We start from the raw sequence: 6,000 nt of genomic DNA, 5'->3' as shown, positions 1-6,000 counted from the left end.
CAAGGCATTCTGTGCCAGGTACGAGCTAGTCATGGGAGCATTGACCATGGCGGTCCATGTGGAGAAATGGGTGGTAGGAGGGATTAATGTATAGAAAAGCAAAAAGGGTTTTGCTGTTTTAGCTTCCGACCCTGCAAAAAAAGGTGGATCCCATAAACGAGCAGTTTCTTGTGCATGAAAACTTGCATGCTTATGTGTTGTGTATAGGTTAAATTTCCCTGGATTAACAATTAACCTGTAGTCATAGTATATCAATCATTAGAGAACATCATCCTTCCCTGTCCCTTCTATGAGGTGGAAAATACCATGTTGTCGCACCAGTGTGTACAGGTCGCTTCTCGGCCTTTTGGCTAAGATCATGCGTAACTGACCTGACAGGGGAGTAGCCACCATGACCTCCGGGTGGTTCTCCCTGGATCAGGAAGGTATATGCTTGTTTTTTTGGAAACAGGAGGTGGGTGGGGTGGCTTGACCCATCCACCTCCACGGAGGTGTGTGGGGACCTGACCCATCCACCTCATGGCACGAACCTGGTATTGCAGTACTTCCAGGAACGGTGCAGTGGCTCTAGGCCTTTTGGCTAAGAGCATTGGCGCAGAGTGATCCTTGGCGTGTGCAAGGTGACCTCTGGCGTTTGTGATTTGACAAAGAATTGGAACGATTGGCTACGAATTTCAAAAAAAAAAAAAAATTTGTAGCCAAATGATGCCTAAGATACTGATTAGCACAATATTAAAACACTAAATTGGAATCCATACACTTTCCAGAATTAATTTCTTCAACAAACGACAGAACCTTTGAGAGTGTCAGGTTTGTCCCTCAGTAGATTTCACAGATGCCAGGTTGTATGTGAATGATCCGAAAACCAGTTCATCCATAGTTTTGATCTCCTGCTGAAGCTGAGAAATTAGACCTGTGATGTATGCCATGGGGATGTCTTTTATGTTTGAATTTGTAATACAGATTGAGGGTGAGGAAGTAGTGTCTCAAACGAGCGTACTATGCTTAAACAAAGGGGACTACAGTGGGATGAGGGCAGAGTTGGCTAAAGTAGACTGGGAACACAGACTAAACGGTGGCACAATTGAGGAACAGTGGAGGACTTTTAAGGAGCTCTTTCATATTGCTCAACAAAAATATATTCCAGTGAAAAAGAAGGGCGATAAGAGAAGGGATAACCAGTCGTGGATAACCAAGAAAATAAAGGAGAGTATCAAATTAAAAACCAATGCGTATAAGGTGGCCAAGGTTAGTGGGAAACGAGAAGATTGGGAAAATTTTAAACGACAGCAAAGAATGATTAAGAAAGCAATAAAGAAGGGGAAGATAGATTACGAATGTAAACTTGCGCAAAACATAAAAACAGATAGTAAAAGCTTTTACAGATATATAAAACGGAAAAGAGTGACTAAAGTAAATGTTGGTCCCTTAGAAGATGAGAAAGGGGATTTAATAATGGGAAATGTGGAAATGGCTGAGACTTTAAACAATTATTTTGCTTCGGTCTTCACAGTGGAAGACACAAAAACCATGCCAAAAATTGCTGGTCATGGGAATGTGGGATGGGAGGACCTTGAGACAATCACCATCACTAGGGGGCTAGTGCTGGACAGGCTAATGGGACTCGAGGTAGACAAGTCCCCTGGTCCTGATGAAATGCATCCCAGGGTATTAAAAGAGATGGCGGAAGTTACAGCAGATGCATTCGTTATAATCTACCAAAATTCTCTGGACTCTGGAGAGGTGCCATCGGATTGGAAAGCAGCTACTGTAACGCCTCTGTTTTAATAAAAAAAGGGGGCAGACAAAAGGCAGATAACTATAGGCCGGTTAGTTTAGCATCTGTAGTGGGGAAAATGCTTGAAGCTATCATATTAAGGAAGAAATAGCGGGACATCTAGATAGGAATAGTGCAATCAAGCAGACGCAACATGGATTCATGAAGGGGAAATCATGTTTAACTAATTTACTGGAATTCTTTGAGGATATAACGAGCATGGTGGATAGAGGTGTACCGATGGATGTGGTGTATTTAGATTTCCAAAAGGCATTCGATAAGGTGCCACACAAAAGGTTACTGCAGAAGATAAAGGTACGCGGAGTCAGAGGAAATGTATTAGCATGGATAGAGAATTGGCTGGCTAACGGAAAGCAGAGCCTGGATAAATGGGTCCTTTTCGGGTTGGAAATCGATGGTTAGTGGTGTGCCACAGGGATTGGTGCTGGGACCACAACTGTTTACAATATACATAGATGACCTGGAAGAGGGGACAGAGAGTAGTGTAACAAAATTTGCAGATGACACAAAGATTAGTGGGAAAGCGGGTTGTGTAGAGGACACAGAGAGGCTGCAAAGAGATTTAGATAGGTTAAGCGAATGGGCTAAGGTTTGGTAGATGGAATACAATGTCGAAAAAGTGAAGTCATCCACCTTGGGGGAAAAAAAACAGTAAAAGGGAAAATGGGGAGAAATTACAACATGCTGCAGTGCAGAGGGACCTGGGGGTCCTTGTGCATGAAAATCCCAAAAAGTTAGTTTGCAGGTGCAGCAGGTAATCAGGAAGGCGAATGGAATGTTGGCCTTCATTGCGAGAGGGATGGAGTACAAAAGCAGGGAGGTCCTGCTGCAACTGTATTAGGGTATTGGTGAGGCCGCATCTGGAGTGCTGCTTGCAGTTTTGGTCACCTTACTTAAGGAAGGATATACTAGCTTTGGAAGGGGTACAGAGACGATTCACTAGGCTGATTCCGGAGATGAGGGGGTTACCTTATGATGATAGATTGAGTGGACTGGGTCTTTACTCGTTGGAGTTCAGAAGGATGAGGGGTGATCTTATAGAAACATTTAAAATAATGAAGGGGATAGACAGGATAGAGGCGGAGAGGTTGTTTCCACTGGTTGGGGAGACTAGAACTAGGGGGCACAGCCTCAAAATATGGGGGAGCCAATTTAAAACCGAGTTGAGAAGGAATTTCTTCTCCTAGAGGGTTGTGAATCTGGAATTCTCTACCCAAGGAAGCAGTTGAGACTAGCTCATTGAATATATTCAAATCACAGATCGATAGATTTTTAACCAATAAGGGAATTAAGGGTTATGGGGAGTGGGCGGGTAAGTGGAGCTGAGTCCACGGCCAGATCAGCTGTAATCTTGTTGGGTGGCGGAGCAGGCTCGAGGGGCGAGATGGCCTACTCCTGTTCCTAAATCTTATGTTCTTATTAATGTTGGGGAAGTCCACAGCCAGGGGTCACAGTCTAGGGATAGGGGGTGGGCCATTTGGGACTGAGATGAGGAGAGGCTTCTTCATCCAGAGAGTGGTGGGCCTGTGGAATTCTCTACCACAGAGAGTTGTTGGGGCCAGTTCATTCGATATATTCAAGGGGGAGTTAGATGTAGTCCTTACTACTAGGGGGATCAAGGGGTATGGCGAGAAAGCAGGAATGGGGTACTGAAGTTGCATGTTCAGCCATGAACTCATTGAATGGCGGTGCAGGCTCGAAGAGCCGAATGGCCTACTCCTGCACCTATTTTCTATGTTTCTATGTTAAAATCATTTCCTTGATTTATATAAACAGGTTGAGAGTTTATAATTAATGTCACACAGTGAGGTGTTAATGTTTGGATGCTCGCTGCTAACCTCTTTCCATTTCCTTTAATGACTCAGCAATCAGGATATATTGTCTATTGAACTATTTGTCAATCAAAATAAGTTAATATTTGACTAGGTTGTTTCAGCTATCAACCAGCTTTGACTTAGTTTCTGGCGAGCCAAAGGTGGGCAGAGGAAATGTTACAAGGACACCCTCATAAGCCTCCCTGATAAAGTGCAACATCCCCACTGACACCTGGGAGTCCCTGTCCAAAGACCGCCCTAAGTGGAGGAAGTGCATCCGGGAGGGCGCTGAGCACCTCGAGTCTCATCGCCAAGAGCATGCAGGAATCAAGCGCAGGCAGCGGAAAGAGCGTGCGGCAAACCAGTCCCACCCACCCTTTCCCTCAATGACTATCTGTCCCACCTGTAACGGGGACTGTGGTTCTCGTATTGGACTGTTCAGCCACCTAAGGACTCAGATTTTAAGAGTGGAAGCAAGTCTTCTGCGATGCCAAAGGACTGCCAATAAGAACATAAGAAATAGGAGCAGGAGTAGACCATATGGCCTCTTGAGCCTGTTCCGCCATTTGATACGATCTTGGCTGATTCGACCGTGGACTTGGGTCGACTTTCCTGCCCGCTCCCCATAACTCCTTATTCCTTTATCGGTTAAGAAACTGTCTATCTCTGATCAAAAGCCCAGCGGGAGATCGAGAGCCAGCGGCAGTTGGTGAGAGGGGAGCGACCTATCAAAAGCCCAGCGGGAGATCGAGAACCAGCGGCAGTTGGTGAGAGGGGAGCGACCTATCAAAGGCCCAGCAGGAGATCGAGAGGCAGCGGCAGTTGGTGAGAGGCGAGCGACCTATCAAAAGCCCAGCGGGAGATCGAGAGCCAGCGGCAGTTGGTGAGAGGGGAGCGACCTATAAGAGGCGTACTGGTGCAGCTACAGCGGGAGAGAAAGCAAAATAGAAGTCGAAAGGAATCAAAAAGTGATGTCACAGCCAATGGGGTAAGTGATTGGCTGGTGATTGGTGAGTAGCTTTTCTTTTCTTTTTTATATCAGTAAGTGAACTTTAGCATTGTTATTACCAATTTAAGGGTATCTAAGGTTAAGGCATGGCAGGAGAGCTTGGTCACGTGATATGCTCCTCCTGTACCATGTGGGAAGTGTATCCGCCTCGAGCTCTTGACGGTCCGCATTGCGGAATTGGAGCTGAGGGTGGATTCACTCTGGAGCATCCACGATGCTGAGAATGACGTGAGTATCACGTGTAGTGAGTTGGTCCTACCGCAGGAGAAGGGTCCACAGCCAGATAGGGAATGGAAGACCAGCAGGAAGAGCAGTGCAAGAAAGATAGTGCAGGTATCCCCTGTGGTCATCCCCCTGCAAAACAGATACACCGCTTTGAGTGCTGTTGGGGTGGATGACTCATCAGGGGAGGGCAGCAGCAGCCAAGTTCATGGCACCGTGGCTGGCTCTGCTGCACAGGAGGGCAGGAAAAAGATTGGGAGCGCGATAGTGATAGGGGATTCAATGGTGAGGGGAATAGATAGGCGTTTCTGCGGCCGCAACCGAGACTCCAGGATGGTATGTTGCCTCCCTGGTGCAAGGGTCAAGGATGTCTCTGAGCAGGTGCAGGACATTCTGAAATGGGAGGGAGAACAGCCAGTTGTCGTGGTGCACATTGGTACCAACGACATAGGTTTAAAAAAAGGGATGAGGTCCTACGAAACGAATTTAAGGAGCTAGGAGCTAAATTTAAAAAGTAGGACCTCAAAAGTAGTAATCTCGGGATTGCTACCAGTGCCACGTGCTAGTCAGAGTAGGAATCGCAGGATAGCGCAGATGAATACGTGGCTTGAGCAGTGGTGCAGCAGGAAGGGATTCAAATTCCTGGGGCATTGGAACCGGTTCTGGGGGAAGTGGGACCAGTACAAACCGGACGGTCTGCACCTGGGCAGGACCGGAACCAATGTCCTAGGGGGAGTGTTTGCTAGTGCTGTTGGGGAGGAGTTAAACTAATATGGCAGGGGGATGGGATCCTATGCAGGGAGACAGAGGGAGACAAAAAGGAGGCAAAAGCAAAAGACAGAAAGGAGATGAAGAAAAGTGGAGGGCAGAGAAACCCAAGGCAAAGAACAAAAAGGGCCACTGTACAGCAAAATTCTAAAAGGACAAAGGGTGTTAAAAAAACAAGCCTGAAGGCTTTGTGTCTTAATGCAAGGAGTATCCGCAATAAGGTGGATGAATTAACTGTGCAAATAGATGTTAACAAATATGATGTGATTGGGATTACGGAGACGTGGCTCCAGGATGATCAGGGCTGGGAACTCAATATCCAGGGGTATTCAACATTCAGGAAGGATAGAATAAAAGGAAAAGGAGGTGGGGTAGCATTGCTGGTTAAA

At 46.4% G+C, this 6,000-nt stretch overlaps 1 protein-coding gene and 1 pseudogene across 2 annotated transcripts in view; both read left to right on the top strand.

The window, feature by feature from the left end:
• Positions 1-6,000, top strand: part of LOC139259729 (activin receptor type-2A) — a 163,786-nt gene that overhangs the window by 72,281 nt on the left and 85,505 nt on the right. The window lies entirely within an intron of this gene.
• Positions 331-567, top strand: LOC139260585 (U2 spliceosomal RNA; annotated as a pseudogene).

This window comes from Pristiophorus japonicus, chromosome 3 (assembly GCF_044704955.1).
Source record: "Pristiophorus japonicus isolate sPriJap1 chromosome 3, sPriJap1.hap1, whole genome shotgun sequence".
NCBI lineage: Eukaryota > Metazoa > Chordata > Chondrichthyes > Pristiophoridae > Pristiophorus > Pristiophorus japonicus.
The sequence above is the reverse complement of the archived record's forward strand: the minus strand, read 5'-3'. Positions and strand labels throughout refer to the sequence as shown.